General features: G+C 33.7%; 1 long non-coding RNA gene across 1 annotated transcript; it reads right to left on the bottom strand.

The window, feature by feature from the left end:
• Nucleotides 1-9,869: 9,869 nt before the first annotated feature.
• LOC136797257 (uncharacterized) lies at nt 9,870-17,587 on the bottom strand. The gene is made up of 3 exons (XR_010845107.1): nt 17,375-17,587; nt 11,566-11,612; nt 9,870-10,074 (listed from the first exon to the last, which is right to left on the bottom strand). It is a non-coding gene; the product is annotated as an uncharacterized lncRNA (long non-coding RNA).
• Nucleotides 17,588-18,767: the final 1,180 nt, after the last annotated feature.

The raw sequence follows: 18,767 nt of genomic DNA, 5'->3' as shown, positions 1-18,767 counted from the left end.
ATTTTTATTTATATGATATTTTTTTCTCTCTAAATGATGGTTGTTGTCTTTTTGTTTTTATAGCCCTGATGAAGACATAAATAAATATTTTTTGTTTATTTATTTTGTTTCTTTGCTGACCACACCCCACGATCATCTTCTCCAATTAGTTATCTACAGTCAACTATATACACTTTATTAAAAATTTATTTATGTTTGGGGGTATTTTTTCCATTTATTAGGGTGGGTTATCTTACAGATTGTCCGGCTAGAGTGGGAATGTGGAGAGATATTCCACATACTTAATTTAAAAAAAGTAATATATAAAAGTAGTTTTAATTATTTTGTTGATCATCTAATTTAAATCTGCATTGCTACAACCCAAAAAGGGTTAGGGGTGCATTACTTTGTAAGAAAGTACTGTTACTAGAATAATGGTTGTGCAAGGAAGTGCACTCCACATTTGGAATTATGCTCAGCCACGAGATTTGTACACAATTAAATGTACCCACTAAGGGGGCTGGGTGGACCCCAGAGGGCTCCCAAAACCACAGGGCTTACTCACGGCTACAGTGAAATAGAAAATAATTGTCTGCCACAGCCGGATTCAAACCCAGATCCTTGGAGTTAGCAGCAAAGTGTCTTACCACTGAAATTATCCCTGATGAAGACCTGCAATTTTACCTCTACCATTGGCTATCAATAAGACCTTTTTACCATCTTGAGATTCTTTTTGACCAACGCTAATATTTTATCTTTCAATATATTTTTCTATAATTTATACAATTTAGTTGTTATTTATATTATTAATGTATATTTTAGGTCATAGTCCTTTGGTCAGATTTATAGTGATCAATTAAAATCTGCATAGAAATGTATTAGTTTGGGCTTTCAATAGATGAATTAAACTTTTTTAAAATAGTAATACTTCTTAAGAAAGCAGACTAGTCTTTTTTTTTTTTAATCACAGAGATATAGAGGCAATAACTTTGTTTCATCTATAAAGTGTCTAGTCATATTTGAGGTGATGACTGTCTATTGTAAGTGAATCACGTCGGTAGTTGTTAGTTTCCACTTTGATTTTGGTGATAAAAGTCTTCCTTTTAATTTTTGATCAAATTGCATGTCTCCCTACCTTTTATTTTAATTTTAATTGTTTGAGTTTAATTAATCCATTGAAATATATCTTATAAGTAATACATTTTTGAATTAACAAGAGTACAATACACCATCTGTTGATGCTTGCTATGATGTTCTGTCTGAAGCATTAAGACAAGAAAGAATTCTTGAATGAATCTTTCTTAATCCATTGGAAAAATATTTTATTTCAGCTATTGAAAAAAACTGTTGAAAAAGTGTTGCTTGGTTACATATATATGTTTCCCATCTGAAAATTGTGAATTGGCTTTTGATATGGATTACAAGTATTATTGGAATTGTCCACAATTGCATATATTGAAAAACATCAGTATTTAGGAATGATATTAGACTAAAGAATGAGGTGGATATAATACAATATATTAAACATTTTAAAAATGAAAGTACGAAAAAGCTTAGGATTCTGAAGTACCTTCTATATTCAAGTTAGAATGCTCTTATAACAGTATTTCAGGTTTTGATAGAAGTAAAACAGACTGAAGGTCTCAAATCTATCGGAAATAAAAGAAAAGTAAGATTCTGTCTACAATTCGGATATCAAAGTTTGAATTGGAGATTTCTAGACTTCCCCAATCAAAAGATTACACCATTGCAGTTAAAGCAGGAATATTTATCAATATAAATATTTCCAAATTGAAGTCTCATCCCTCAGCTTTGTATTAGTTTGATGACGCTGAAAGCCGTGGGTATTAAGGAGAGTTATTAGACTTATTCCAGATCTGAAAATCCCTCAGAATTAAAATAGGGCAATAGTTGACAGATTCAACATTTTATGAGGCGTGCCCAATATAAATTTAACTCTGGTTACCTAATTGGTATCAAAGTTTTTCATACCCTGACCATCTTCCTATATTTTTCGTACAATGTTCACTATTATACTGAAAAGTTTTTTCTAATATTTCTTTTGTTAAATCCTGGAGTTAAATAGTATTTTACTCGGGTATGTTATAATGATCAAGATTTTGAACTACTTAATGCTTTTCTAGACATTTAATTGTATGAAGAAGAAGTAGTGGATAGTGTACTTTAAAGATGCTAAATGGATCTTAGCACTAATAGAAAAAGGAAATGTATGAGTATGAGCATGAGCCAATGCATGGAATGAAATGTTCTGGTATCCTTTAATTATTAATTTAATTGCTTATGGTTGCAATAGTTTTTCAACTTATTTTTTTTATATCACTTCTACATCCTAGTCCATATTTTATAATTAAGTATAAGCTAATACTAATAGTCTTGTATTAGTATTACTTGGTACAATTTCACTGTCTTGTACACTTTGACTCTTATAATATCAATTGTGGTTCGTTCTTCATCATGAAATAAAAATTATTAATATGTAGTGACCTTGCTACTATGTGCTGGTCACCATTCTGTACCTTGACCATTGTGAGCTGACATGACGCAACTTGAGCTGTTGCAACATGAACTACTACAATCATCAGACAAATTTTGAATATTGATATATGTACATCGTATGTGGTCATATTTCATAAATGTATTATGACAATCCCCCCGGGATTCACCTCATTGGTAGGCAAGGAATAATAATATTAATCAGTGCCTTACAGAGTAGAGTTTCCATCAAGCTAGAATTTACAGCAAATAACCATAAAGGTTACTTATCATCCTGTCAAATCACCTACTATTTCCTTTTATTCAAAATCACCTTAGCTTACCTTATCTATTGAACATGGATTGTTGAGGCTTTCTGATGTAGGGCACTTCACCTCATAAATTGGTGCCGGGACCTATTATACTCAGTGCCTCGACAAATGCTTGTATTTTGTAAACTTGTATCTATGGACTAGCACTATTCTTTTATTAAATAGGGCCTTCGATGTCACATTTGTAGCTTATGTATCTGTGGCATGGTACTAATAGAGCCAACTGCTAGTTTTTAATAAATTCCACTTATGCTTTTATAACCAGTTCTTGTTTTATAATTAATACCAACTTGTTTTTTCTCCCTTCATCTTTTACTGCTTATTTATTTTTAATATTTTTTTTCTTCCATTTTCATCTGTTTAATTTATTTTATCATTAATTTGTTTTCTCTTTACAAAAACTTAAACTGATTAATATTACACGTATTTTGTAATTTGTTAATATTTAAGAGAGTGTTTATTTTTGTCTAGAAGAAAGGGGGTCAATTCCTAAGTGAAAAAAGAAGCAGCCAATCAATCAATTTGGTTTACCATGTCATGGTTTATGAGCTCTTTACCCACCTTTTCTTGAGATACATTACAATTTAAAGTAACTTTTAATTGTGAAACTCAAGCATTTGAAAATTTTAAATCATCCATGCCAAAATTATTTTTTTTTAAAGGAACGATTTTTGGGAAAGGAATGATCAAGCCTCTGATGAAGCATGATGTCAAAAAGCAGGGTATTTACTTAAAGTTGTTTTCAATTAATATTTGAATTATGCATAACTGATGACTAAGTTTCCTCTAAGTTATAAATAATATTGAAGCTCTATATAGGAAACTTTCCCGATAAAATCGAGGAAACCAGGACTGTCACTCATCAACAACATCTTCTCATTTCATATTAAGTTAATTTTGCCCAACAGCTGTCACTAAAATTATAGCTACATTAACTGTAGTTGTTATGGATTAAAAGATCAGTTGTTATCTGTTTGCCAGGAGAGGGAAAAGACATAATGTTCATGTCCCTCGCACAAGAAAAATTTAATAAATTACTTATGTATCACAGATGATACCTTGGACACCTACTTCCTCCCAGAGGAAGTAGCCTCACTGAAGGCAGGCTTGGTATGCAGAATAAAGAGGAGTATTTTAAACGAAATTTAGGCCATTGAAGAAACGCCTTGACCCATAGTTAAGGATAGGCTGAAGAAGGCGTTCGGAGGAGGACGATGGGCTCAAGAAGAGGACATATCTATGATGATCAGGGAGACGAAAAAACTAAAATAGTCTAGTGGGCAATATGCCGCGGAACTCTTGGGACTTTTTAATAGAATTCAAGATAAACTCAGGGAGATGATGGATGCAGAGGTCGGATGCAATTCCTATCCATGGTACTAAAGATTCAGTTGGCAAGATAGTTGGGGAAGAAGGGAGGATTTCCGAGGGAGCGCTCGTTTGTGGAAATTGCTCAAGATCTCCGAAAGTTAGTTATAATCGCCCGAGGAATAATTCAGGTACCTGAAGAATAAGAGTGCACCAGGAAAGTGCAAAAGAGAGGATAAGAAACCCGGAGAAAAGAATGGGCCAAATAAAACCAATAAGCAACGGGCGCCATGACGACCGGAAATGCCATGGATGCAGAAAGATAGGGCATTTGATGGCACAGCGATTCTGTGCCCTATGTTTTGAATGTGGAATAGAGGGACATATACCCAAACAATGTCCTTATATGTTTCGACGACAAAACTCGAACCAGGTAGAACCGATGGAGGTGAATGCCCAACTTGTGAGGAGTAGTATGAGACAGTTTCTGCGAGAATGGCTCGAAGAGGAAGAAAAGCATTCAGACGCACCTAAACACGGAAACGATGACGAAGTTTCAACAGAGCGAAGACCGGCCGAGATGGAAGTAATCGAACAACTAGTGAACGACAAACGACACCAGGTCATTTGGAAGACGAGGACCACAGGCATAATGAACCGGTAACACCACTACTTAGTAGCAGCCGGAAGCCAGGGAAGCGGAACTTTGTAAAGCTTTGACAGAAGCATCTAAACCCGGAAAGACCCACCATCTGTATGTAGTCAATGCGGGATAAGATCCAACGATTGTGGAGATCAGAAAAGATCGGGGTGGATCGGTAGTTCATTCGATCGAAAGAGATGACTCTGGCATACCACCAAGAAAAGACGAACCACCGAGGACTGAACGAAACCTTGCAAGGATTACGCCGTCGATATTTTTGGTATGAAACGCACCATTCAAAAAACTATAGGCAGCTGTGAAGTGTGCCTCCGCAGGCGTCCTCCCCATGCCAGATAAGAGGAAACACCAACCACGAGCGTACCACTTAGTGATTTACAAGTAGACACATTCACTTGGAAGGGATTCAAGTGGGTAACAGTCATGGATCTATTCAGTAAAATAGCTATGGCGTACTTGGTGAAAGTCGGCGGAGGCAGTGTTGCAGGCTCTTGGTTTCAATTTTATGGGGTCCCTAACAGAATACCGTCGGACACGGGTAGAGAATTTGATAATGCACATATCAGAGAGGAAATTAAGGCATTAGAAGTAGTGTGGCATCTCAATACTCTGGAGCATCCTAAGAGCAGAGGAGGGATCGAAAGGCTTCATAGCACTCTCAGCGAGAGGGTACCAATTGGAAAAGGGATTGGAACCGGATGACGAGATGGATCGAGCTTTTGCAGCGTACAATCATTCTATACATACGGTCACGGGGTTTGCGCCGTTTGAAATTCTTTTTGGCCTGCGTTGACGTCGTCGTAGAGACTATAGAAACACGGTGACCGGAGAGGAAGGAGTAATCAATAGCAGTTTAGCCCTGAGGAAATTGTGGAATAAGGTCAAAGATCGTATCGAGAAGGAAAAAAGGAAACGATTGGAGAAACAAAATGTGAGCGTGCGTGACCTAATGGGAAACTTCAAAACCGGGACCATAGTCTACAGGAGGTTGTGTAAAAATAGAGGAAAGGAACTATAGAGATATGAGGGTCCCTTCAGGGTGGCTGTGATAAGGGAACATAATGCTGTCACAATGGAGAGCTTGCGTGGATATAAAAAGAGGACAGTACTTATTGAACAGCTAAAAATCCCAAATTCATAGAAGCTGAAGAGCCATTTTTACCAATGAAGTTATAAGATTGTACAAAATGTATTTTTTTTTTTTTTATTATTATTACTACTGATTCGTGAAAATGTGTTACAAGCACTTAGTGCGAGCTATAAAAATCAATTTTTGTACTAAAAATTTTTTTTTGTTACTCTTTTAATCATGTATATTTTATTTTATATTTCTTTTTATTTGTAAAGCGGAGGCATATGTTTTAGTTTTACTCTTGTTTTAAATAGTTTTTCTTTATTGTTGTTTGTCATGTCATTCTATTCTATTTGATAGGTTTACGATAAATGTTTGTCTAATGTTTATTGTCCATAGGTTATTGTAAATAGTTTTCCTAATTGTTTTTTTTTTTATATATGTTATTGTATTTTTAGGAGGTAGGAAAAAAAAAAACCTTTGTGAGTTGTTAACAGTAGGTCCATCCACTACTTTCCCTGACGTATGCGTAAACGTATTTTTCTCGACACAATTGTACATCCAAAACGACCTTTCCGATTCTAATTAAATTTAAAGGGAAGATTAGTGTTGTCATGATCTAGTATAAATTACATTACATTCCATCTACTAATTTCACTTCCGCAAAATTACATGTTCCACCACGCACAAAATTACTTTTCTTAAATGGAGATGTTCAGGGAGCGCAGTCAGGAAAAAGACACAAATAAACAAAAAATTATTTATTATTGCCGACGTTCAACCTGAGTTTGAGGTCTTTATCAGGGTGCTTGCGGCAGAGATTCTGGCTAAAACTCAGTTTATATAAAATATATATTAAAACTCAGTTATAGCCAGAATATCTGCCGCAAGCTCACTGCTCCAAGGCATCCTAACATAATACAGCCATGGTTAACATATTTTCCTTCATCCTCATAAACTATTCTTTTTGTAACGATTGCTGAACTTCAAACGCTGTTCACTTGAAACTAGTCGATGGCAGTAAGTCTTCATAACCGTGATATTAATACACCTTTTTCTGTTGGTATACTACTACTACTACTACTACAATCAACAACCAAAAATAATTACAGTCGAAGTACACAAAGGACGTATACAAATGAACGTATACATACATACGGGCCAATTGGACGTTTGCCCGAGCGCCAGTTTCTGACGTGCGGAAAATATTAGAGCTTCCTAAAAACAACCAACGAATTAGAGTGGCGAAAATGTTAATTAATTTATAAGTTTTTAAATTTGCAACTGTAGTTATATCATGAAATGTATTATTTATCTATCATCAGCCTAATATATCGTGAAAAAGTGACAATTCATTCCGTTGGTTTGGCACAAAATAGATCTCAACAGCCATAGCCGAAAACGGTGCCACTTCTGTCTCGAGAATACTAAGGTGACTCTCACTTCGGATTCATCAAACAATCCTTATAATACTTTTCAATTTACTAACAGGGAGAGGTCACGCACGTGAAATCACCGATTACAATACAATTTTTTTTGGTGATACTAGGTCGAACAATATTAGACACGAGTCCAAAGGTTCTTGCCAATACGCTCTAGGAGCCGAGAAAAAAAATATTTTACATAATTTTAAAATTGTGTTATAGTACCGTATGCCACCTCAGGGATGTGTTTAATGATTGTTATATACCAACCGTTTTTGTTTTTTTCGTATGAAATAAGAACAAAAGCTTGTTGATTGTATTAAATGAGTTTAAGTAAGTAGACCAAAACTGTTTTGTTTTGGATAAATCAAGTCATATTTGTTTTAAGCGTCATTGGAAACCCTTAAATAGATCAAAAAGTTTAAATTTTTGGGCTTCAATATTGAAGGAATTTTTTTCTGCCAATATCCTGCGTTCACGAAATAAATTCATAACTGCTCACAATATTATCAAAATTTAACGTAACTACAACTGTTAGAACTTGAATTTTTGAATTTTTTGTGATTTCATAAATACGAATTTTGATAGAAATAAAAAAAATCAAGTTTCTATCTTGTCATTCATTTTTTGAACGTAGGAAAAAAAATCCTCTAAAGTGAAGCCCACAAATTTATAATTTTTGATCGGTATAAAAATTCATATTTAAGGGTTTGGGTTTATCCTAAACAAAACATCTTTTGTATACTTTACAGGAAGTGACTAACGGTTTTTTGTAATTTTTTACTCACTTAAACTCATTTAATACTATCAACAAGATTGTATTCTTATTTTATACGAAGAAATAAATCGATAAGTACCTAATAACCATTATATACATGCAGAGCAAAGGCGTCATATAATAATATAAAATTATGTAAAAAAATGTTTTCCTTCTCTTCTAGGGCACATTGGCAAGATCTTCGGACAAATCTCCAATACTTTTCGACCTAGTATCACCAATAAAAGTTTGAAATCAGTATCCAACGTGCGTATCCTCCCCCTGTAAGTCAAAGTCTAATCTATTTTGTGAAATGTTCCCTCAAGTTATTGTACAAGTTAATGGATCTCTCTCTTTTTTTAAAGTTAGTTCAAACTATGTTTTAATCTCTCTCAATCATTAAACACATTCTAACATACAACATAAACTTGTAGCAGTCAGCGAGCACGAAGTGCTGTTACAACCCGCCAGGGGCGGCCAGCACTACAAGCGTCTAAGAAGCTGTATAATTGTATATAAGTTTATCATTATAAAAATACGATCTCTTGTATAAATTTATATATGTTAATATGTAATATGTAAGAATGTTAATTATAAAATAAAAAGAGATTGAGCAAAAAGATTCTACGGAACTATCTCAAGTAGAGTTAAAAGAGTGAATCCTCAGTGATAACCGATCACATGAGCCCTTCAATTGCCACCGGGATTGATCAATCAATCAAGCCTTCTCCAGGTCTAGTCATATAGCTGGTGGCTTACACTCTACTTGAGTTAGAGAAGTTTGTTGCTAATCTATTCTCAGAAAAGATGGTTTTTATTATGCTCACCTTAGACGATGGCCTATTTCCTCTCCCTTTCTCCAGCAATCTTAGTCCGTCCGCTTCATCTCGGCAACTAAGATTGTAACCTAATCCTTATCGGTTACACTGGTCCGTCCGCTTCATCTCGGCAACCAGTGTAATTTTCCGTCTTTCCCCGGCTCTAGTCCGTCCGCTTCATCTCGGCAACTAGAGCTGCACCTAGCCTTATCAGCTTACTGGTCCGTCCGCTTCATCTCGGCAACTAGAGCTGCACCTAGCCTTATCAGCTTACTAGTCCGTCCGCTTCATCTCGGCAACTAGTAAGCTGCTCCTATCATGACTGTTCTAGTCCGTCCGCTTCATCTCGGCAACTAGAACTGTTAATCTGCCTCAGACTCTCTCACCTAGACCTCCTCTACCTAGTCAGTGTCCAGGGCTCATCCCCTGGCACGGCCTTCCTTTCTTACCTATTAATGAATACGCCTTGTCGTGGGCCTTCTGTAAAGAGTATATCAGGTTGGAGAAATCGCCTAAGTCCAGACAACCCCGACAAACTATACCTCTAATAGTCTTTTTATGTTGAGATGTTACTTATCAAGCATATCTAGGACCAATGTTTGGTCCTTTTCCTCGTAACATGTTACATAAGATTTAACAGGAGCCTACCTAAACAACCACTGTTGACAGTCTGCAGCACTAGACGTAGACAAAGAAAGTGATAACAACAATTAATATATTGATATATAAGAAGATGGTCAGGGTTGCGGTCAAATTGAAACAAAAATAGTTTACAACTATTTATTTTCCGACGTTTCGCCCCACTTTGCAGGGCTTCATCAGGGCTAAAAAGATTAATATATTAATAAAAATTAATATATTGATTCGTTAACTTTCCTGTTCCTAAATCAATATATATCCTCATCTTGGTTTTACTACTCCTCTTATTATAATATCTACTGAGGATTACCTCATGTGCCATATTAAGTTGTAAAACTAATTTTATAGTACGTGTATTATACTGCTAATGTTAAAAATATTACTAATTCAGCAATACTATCAAATTTTATTTTTTCACTTCTGAAGTTATCTTTACCAGATTTCAATATGATTTATATTATGAAGTTATTCTCTAAACCGCTTGACCCTGATGTGGGTTTGTAAAGGTGAATCATATGGAGCTAAAACTTGAGGATAGTCATTTTCATTTCCTCCAAAAACACCAGCGTATTTCATGAGACCATCAACATCCTGAAACGAATTAACACTTTATCATATGGTTTTTTGAAGACACAATTACAAATCACACAGTTACAGAATTTACAATCTTCTATAAGGGCGATTCTCAAAAGCTTCATACACTGGGCTAAACATTCGAACAAGTTACCCTCTCCTAAAATTTTCCAATTTTTTATTTGACTTTCTGCGAATAAAAGAACATTGTGTAACATTGATTACAACTCTATTTTGTTAAAGCAGTGGGAAAAGGTTTAGCTGCCGATCTTTTATAGAATGGCGAAAGCAGACCAATCCAATCGGACAACGGAGAGAGAACACCGTGCCTTTTGTTTTTGTGTAGTTTCCCCCGAAATAATAAACTTTTCAACGCAAGGTTTTATTCAAAATTGATTTCGCTACTGTTTTGGTAATGATAAAGGAGGATTTAGAGGCCAGGAAAAAAAAGATATTATAAACAAGGATGAAGAACGTGACAACAAACGTTCCTTATGCATTTATTAATTATATATGGCTTTTATCATCATAAACATATCAGGTATTGGAACAAGTTTCTAATAAAATTCTTAGTAGACTTGGAATAGTTTACATTCTATTTAAAGTCGGTGGCTAAGTAAATAATGATTCTATGATCGCAATGAGGATTATTATTGTACGGTAATCAGAATTTGAAGTTAAAGAGCTAGCTTACCCTAGGTAGATTGACTGAAGTTCAAAAACAATAGCACAAAAGGCCTTTGATAAGAAGCAATACTGCAAAATTACAAAAAAATAATAATGATCTTTCGAAAGAACGATTGTAGCATGGCAATTAGATTCATAAATATATTCATCTGAAAATTATCATTTCACCTTGAAAGCTGAGCAGTGACTGTTAGGGAATAGGTGGCAAAACAAAAAACTTTTTGCCGAGCTCAGGCAATGGAACACAGTTATCACTAGAAATCTGATCTTCGTGCAGTTGCATCTTTTGTTTCTAAGCTTCTAATGTCACCAAAATTAGAACCATCGAAAAGACATGCACATAATACCAATTTTATATTGCACATTTGGAGTCAAAAATCGAAACATAATGAGTTATTATTGTGTTTACGATTATTCTTACATGTGAACAAGATAATATAATTTTTTGAGAACCACCTGTACAATCTATATGTAAAGTGTTTCAGCAACATGAATGATAAGAAGTAACCGCATTGACAACTGATCTTAAACCTCTACTTATTGCCTATACACAGAAATTGAAATATTCATCCATTATTTTTAATACTAACAAACAGGAAATATAGCAATAAGATTGGATTGATTCAATGAACTGATAAACATTTCTCTTACTTGGCCCATTTAAAGTAAATCCAAATGGACAAATTTGTCAGATTAATGAATTAAAATACTTGTTTTTCAATTAATTTCTTAAAATCCTTTTTAAAGCGATTTTTCGCACTTACTCTGCAGTCAGAAACAACTCATTCTATAAAAAATAAAATTTATGCTATGTTTACTTACATTTTCAGAAATTAATTCAGATTTAGAATCATCAATTTTTAGTAGTTCTGAAACATTACAAAACAGATGAATTAGATATTAAAAAGAAGAGGCAATTCTCTCCATATTATCATTCATAAAGAACTAATACAAGCTAATATACTAACGTCTCAGAAATTAACAAGGTATATAATGAATACAACCAAAAGATCTCAACAAACTTTTACAATCATAGAGACACCGTGTAATAATTGTTCTTTTGTATACTTCTGATTAGCAACTGGGACTCGGACTGGAAGACATTCGTAGACACAGCTTTGGACACAGACATTCGTGACGTAAGCCGGGAGATTTAAATTTTTACTTCGACCTAACCTTAAACACTCATGTGATCAGTCACGTGGACATTAGACAGCTAATCAGAAGGTACCATTTGATCACATGACCCATGGGGGGGGGGGTGAAATTTAAATTTAGCTCGACATAACCGTAACCACTCACGTGATCAGTAACGCGACCACTGTGCCACGCCCCTATTCGTCACGTGACCACTAATTATCGCCACCTATGGTAAATCAGCCAATCACAGCAATCTCATCCACTATTTTGTAATAAAAAAAAAAAAACCTCAGTACAAATTCCCGCTTCACGGGGTCGCCTTCCTTAAGAGGCAGAGGATATCAGCATACTTAGTGTACTAGTACGCTTGTGGAATCGTATGTTCATTTCTCTGCCTTTTTTAGTGTTCTCCTCCTTTCTTTGTCTTATATCCTTTCGTAGGACTTGGTGGCTGGCACCTTCTGGGTTTACTACCCAGTACTGGGTTTACCCTTCATATCTACAAGAATTGCACCCGACTAAACGAATTTACCATCCTGCGAAACTCGGCGGCTGAATTCCTCCAGGCTTGCAGTCCTCTTCGTACCCACAGGAATAGTATCCTGTAGGACGAGGTTACAGCTGGTAAACCTAAGTCGCATCTCATCTATTAACATCCTAACAACTACGTAAGTGAGTACATATTGGTCGAGGCCTTCTAGTCGATAACATTATCAATTGGAGTCAGATCTTACTCGATCAACCGAACATTCTCATTTTCGTTTTACAAAATAATTGCAGTCTTCCTATGGGAGAATTATTTAAGAATCTGTAGTTGTTATCACTGGCAGAGTTGCAATGTTTCAAACATTACCGGTAGTCTTTAATCCCCTCCTCTGGATCATGGGCCCCTAAATCTTGAGAGCCCCCATACGCCATGATCGACCTTCTGTAAATCTTTAATATTTTTTTATATAAGATGATCAGGGTTGCGGTCAAAAGAGAAACAAAAATAGTTGTAAACTATTTTTGTTTCTCTTTTGACCGCAACCCTGATCATCTTCTTATATATCAATTTTTACGGTCAACTATATATACATATATTTTTTCTTTACAAGTATTAATTTCTTTAATATAATTCAAAATAATTATTTTAACTAAAGTGTTGTTCATTTCTACTGATAACCTAAAGTTGGTCCAGGAAACTAATTCTCACATTTAGAGGACCCGAAATCTTAAAATCACTGAGAATACGGTCCGCAATTAGTAGTTCAGCTTCCCTCTGGTAAAAAATTATTTAACGTTAAATTTAATACCTGATCTCACAAATACTGAGTGTATGACCGTAATACAGTTTCGAAGTACCACATAGCTATTTGAGTACCTACTTTTTTCTTCAATTCCTGAGTCACCAAACTATTTTAAGGATAACTGTGGTGAAATTATTTTTAATCCCGACGAGGGTGCCGCAAATATTTTTTACTATTTATTAAACAACAATTATAAATCAATTTATTTTAGCAAATATCATGAAAACTACTATTCCTACGAAGGTAAAGGTCAGGAACTTCTTTATAGTCCATTAAACTTGCTTTAATTTGAGTGCTAATGGATATCTGTACGTCACATAGTTCCTGAGATATAGATTTCTCAAAATAAATTAACTAACTACTAATCTTTCAGTAGATTTTTAAGAAATTTTGCTTTTTAAAAAGCAAAATTCGAGAACTATTGGATGTAAAAAACTCTTTTAGGGCTAATATTTCAGAAAATTTACTCTTCTTTAAATAATGTTCTCATAGATTTTCCAGTGTTGTTGGTAGTTTTTAAGATATAGAGCTCCAAATGAAAAATTAATGCTTTTTTAAGGTTTGAAATAGGCGCCATTTTTTATTCTCCCCAACTATACTTGGCAGACTCATCAACTTTGACTGGTAATTATACCTAGTTTCCATTAAAGTAAACAAAAATTGGGGTGAGATAACTGCCTTCTTTTCTTCCCGGCTCTTTGTTTTAGCCCGACAGAGGGTTGAATTCAGAATTGGGCGAAAAGTATTCGATTGACGAGAGACGAATACATTTTTATTCGAATAAAAATATGACTAAACAATCCGAATACTTTTGTATTGGAATATTTGAAATACTATTTAAACCGAATAAAAAATTATTCGAATAATTAAATATTTATTACGAATGACAATTAGATTTTTTTTAATTCCCTTATTATTTACCTTTACCAATTTTTAATCCTGTCGATTTTATGATCGTGAATCGATTTATTTCAACTTTTTTGATTTCTTACATATTAGGGCCCCTTTCTATTTTGTCGTTTTAGGTGATGCACAAAATGAAAATGCTTTCGATTTTAAAATCGTGAATCGATGTCCCTTTCTATGTTTTAGGAGATGAAGAAAATGTAAATGATATAGAATTTATGATCCCACGCTCGCGCATCACTTTATTTTAACTTCTATGATTTATAACATTTGTGGTCTCTTTGTATGTTTTAGGAGATGAAGAAAATAAAAATGCTATCAATTTTAAACCATGTATTTTTTTTTTAACTTTTCTGATTTCTAAAATGGTCGGGTTTATTTCTATGTTTCAGGATATGCAGAATATGAATATGGTATCGGTTTTACTACCGCGTATCGATTTATTTTAACTTTTACGATTCCTTAAATTTTAGGGTCCATTTAAATGTTAGGGGATATGCAGAATATGAAAATGTTATCGATTTTAGGATCGCACTCTCGCGTATCGATTTATTTCAACTTTTCTGATTTCAAACATATTAGGGTCCCTTTGTATGTTTTATAAGATGCAGACACTAAAATTAAATCGATTTTATTAACGCACGACACTATATCGATTTATTTTATCTTTTCTAATTACAAAGATATAAAGGAACCCTAATGAAATTTAGATGATAGATTTATAGATCTAGAGAATTAGATTAAGAGACACTAAAAAAATTTAAAATAATTCAATACACGTTATAAAATCATAAAACATTTTCATAAAAAATCATAAAAGTGAAAAACATAAAAGTTAATATAAATCGATACGCTAGAGTGCCATCCTAAAATCTATAGCCTTTTCATATTCTGTATATCCCAAAACATATAATATACAAAACTTGGATTTTCTCCTCTAGTTGTGACCATGCGGTAACATCCTCTCCGTACAGAAGCTACAAATTATCGGCACACCGTTAATTCAAAAGAGAGTTGGACGAATATTATTCAATTAACGAGAGATGAATATGTTTTTATTCGCGGATTTTTCACTTGAATAATCAATTATTCGGAAACTAAAATACGATTAACCTTCCAATTAAATTTTAATTCGCAATTTTTTTTTACGAATAATCAATTATTCGAGAAAAAAAAATACGATTAACCATCTGAATATTTGTATTCGCCAATTTATTACACGAATAACCTATTATTCGAAAAAATTTAAGATTAACCAATCAAATACAATTGTATTCGTATAATTTCATTAAGACATAAATGTAAGTTACAGACCTATGGCGGTAACATATATTTTATATATTTTAATATACCCTTTATATATTTTATGATCTCGTATCGATTTATTTTAACTTTTTTTATTTATAAAATGTTAAGGTCCATTTTTATGTTTTGGCATATGCAGAATACGAAAATGCCATCGATTTTACTACCACGTATCGATTTATTTTAACTTTTACGATTCCTAAAATTTTAGGGTCCATTTAAGTGTTAGGGGATATGCAGAATATGAAAATGTTATCGATTTTAGGATCGCACTCTCGCGTTTCGATTTATTTCAACTTTTCTGATTTCTAACATGTTTAGGAGATGCAGAAAATGAATATGGTATCGATTTTAAGATTGCATATAGATTTATTTCACTTTTATGATTCCTAAAATGTAAGGGTCCATTATATGTTTTGGGATGTACAGAATATGAAAAGGCTATAGATTTTGGGATGGCACTCTAGCGTATCGATTTATATTAACTCTCCTGGTTTTTCACTTATATGATTCCGAAAATGTAAGGGTCCATTATATGTTTTGGGATATTCAGATTATGAAAAGGCTATAGATTTTAGGATGGCACTCTAGCGTATCGATTTATATTAACTTTCCTGGTTTTTACTTTTATGATTCCTAAAATGTAAGGGTCCATTATATGTTTTGGGATATTCAGATTATGAAAAGGCTATAGATTTTAGGATGGCACTCTAGCGTATCGATTTATATTAACTTTCCTGGTTTTTCACTTTTATGATTCCTAAAATGTAAGGGTCCATTATATGTTTTGGGATATTCAGATTATGAAAAGGCTATAGATTTTGGGATGGCACTCTAGCGTATCGATTTATATTAACTCTCCTGGTTTTTACTTTTATGATTCCTAAAATGTAAGAGTCCATTATTTGTTTTGGGATATACAGAATATGAAAAGGCTATAGATTTTAGGATGTATCGATTTATATTAACTCTCCTGGTTTTTCACTTATATGATTCCGAAAATATTTGTTTTGGGATATACAGAATATGAAAAGGCTATAGATTTTAGGATGGCACTCTAGCGTATCGATTTATATTAACTTTCCTGGTTTTTCACTACACCATAGTGTAGAATGGCGCACGCCGTATTAAATGGTCTGAGTTCTCCTTAATTTTTATGTTATCAGCTAAAACTATCAAATAAAAAGAATAGAAACATGAACGGACAAAAAAGAAAAAATCAGTTTTAACATTAATTTGCAAATTATTGTAGCAAGGAAGGAAATAATGATACAGTTCCTCATTGAATAACTAGTTAGTCTCGCTACTAGAGACAAGTGGTGTGTGGCATACCCTATTATCTCTCGAAACGAAAAAGGGGAGTTTAGAAGTTTGTATTTAATTTGAGATAAATAGAAACTGCCTTCATTCATACAATTATACAAAAAACCGTTCATTCAATCGCAAATGTGGACTCGAATGTTGGTTTCATAAACTATGAAAATCCATTGCATCGTTCTCGTGAAATTTTCATTTTAATCAAGAAGTTCATAAAAGAGGTTAGATTCTCAATAATCTAATTGCTCATCAAAGCAAAGATAAAAGGCATACCAATTTCCGATCGATTATTTACCATGACTATTAAGGCGAAGTTAGCAATTATTACAAATTGAAATTAAGGTTGCAAACTTTATCAATCTTGACCAACAGAGAATTAGTATTCAATTCTATTATTGCATTTTCTTTACAAGTATGCAATACAGAGAGTACACACATGAATATAGTGTCCATATTCATGATAGACGTATGTCTTACGAAATGAATCAGAAACGTAATTCCACTCTAAGATCTTATTGTTATGTACGTCAACGTCATTATGTACTTCAACAAGAGAAGGCTTTACCTTAAAGATTATCAGCCTAATTATATAATAATAGCAGACTGTAAAAATTAATTGAATCCTACTTACTTTACTAAGAATATTCCTTTCATAATAACTAGGTCATAATTACCGTCGGAAACTTTAGGGACATGCATTTCCAGATCGTCAGCTAAAGTTCCTCTCCCATATAATAATAAAAGAAGTGACACTAATGGAATCACAGAAATGCAAATCATATTCTTGTGTTACATTTCTCAATAAACTCTTACTTAGGAAATAGAAAGCATATGCAGGTACTACGTTACAAGATACTGGTTGTACACATGGCAAAAACTTGCCACATCTGGTCGGAACATATTTAATAAATCGTATTTACTAGATCTTAATTTTAACTAAAATTATCGATTTTATTTTAAGTAGCTATACTTTTCTATCGCTCACTGTTAAGGAATGTAACATCATCAATGGTATCAGTCTGAACACCATTGAGTTGATTAGGCTTCGCTTGATTTTCAAAACAAAAGTGCCTCTACACGTTTGGCAACTTTGCGAATTTTATTATATGTTAAAAGGTTATTACATACCAATCGGTTAGTATTTTTGTGTAGAATACGAAATAAAAATTGCTAATTGTGTTAAGTGAATTTAAATGTATAAAGAATCACAAAAATCAAACTATTTTTTTTTTTTAGATAAAGTAAGCCAGATTAGCACCCTTAAATACTAAATTTTAAAGAAATAAACATTCATATATCCACAGACATCAATGAATACTCTTTTTCACCTTTAATACCAGTTTTAAGGTAATAATTTACCTGTTTTTCAATGCACCAGGACAAACGACACGACAAGAAATAGTTCTACTTGACAAATGGTCCAAGCAACCCATTAATTAAAAAAGCCTCATTTACATGGCAATAATAAGTCATATATTGACTTACGGAGTTGAGTTTTAATGCACTATTAAATCAGTCTATTCGTTTCTATCCAACACTTAGAATCAAACATTTAGCATAAAATCTTCAATGCTCTTTAGTTTGTCACGAATATAATCATCCATAATGGCCTACAAGTTTCATTTGTAGCCGATTCGGCACCAACCAGACATTGATGCTTTCACAATAAACTCCTCCTCATGTTATCTTCTTCAGATGGGACATTTGTCAGTTTTAAGTCGATTTTTGTTTTCGATCCTATTCACTTCTTCTAGCCCTCACTTTCGCACTCAACCTCTTAAAGACAATTGTGGATTTCTTCACCACTGCCCAATGTTATTCAATATATGGCTCACCATTTTTTTTATGCGATGTACACTCCAAACAATTTCTACAGTTCACTTCTTTCTTCTGTGATGCGTATGAAACCAATAAACACGTACTCTCCAGTAACCTCAATTACAGGGAATCTGCGGTGTTGTCCAATTTGAAACGGTACTATTAGGCTCTAAAACATTAGTGCCCAGTCAACAGTTGGATAACATAAAAAAACACCTCACAATGTCAGTGACTACACCTCGAACCTAC

Source organism: Halyomorpha halys, unplaced genomic scaffold, assembly GCF_000696795.3.
Source record: "Halyomorpha halys isolate HHAL.00 unplaced genomic scaffold, Hhal_1.1 Scaffold1169.1, whole genome shotgun sequence".
Classification (NCBI taxonomy): domain Eukaryota; kingdom Metazoa; phylum Arthropoda; class Insecta; order Hemiptera; family Pentatomidae; genus Halyomorpha; species Halyomorpha halys.
This window is presented reverse-complemented; position numbering and strand designations above follow the sequence as displayed.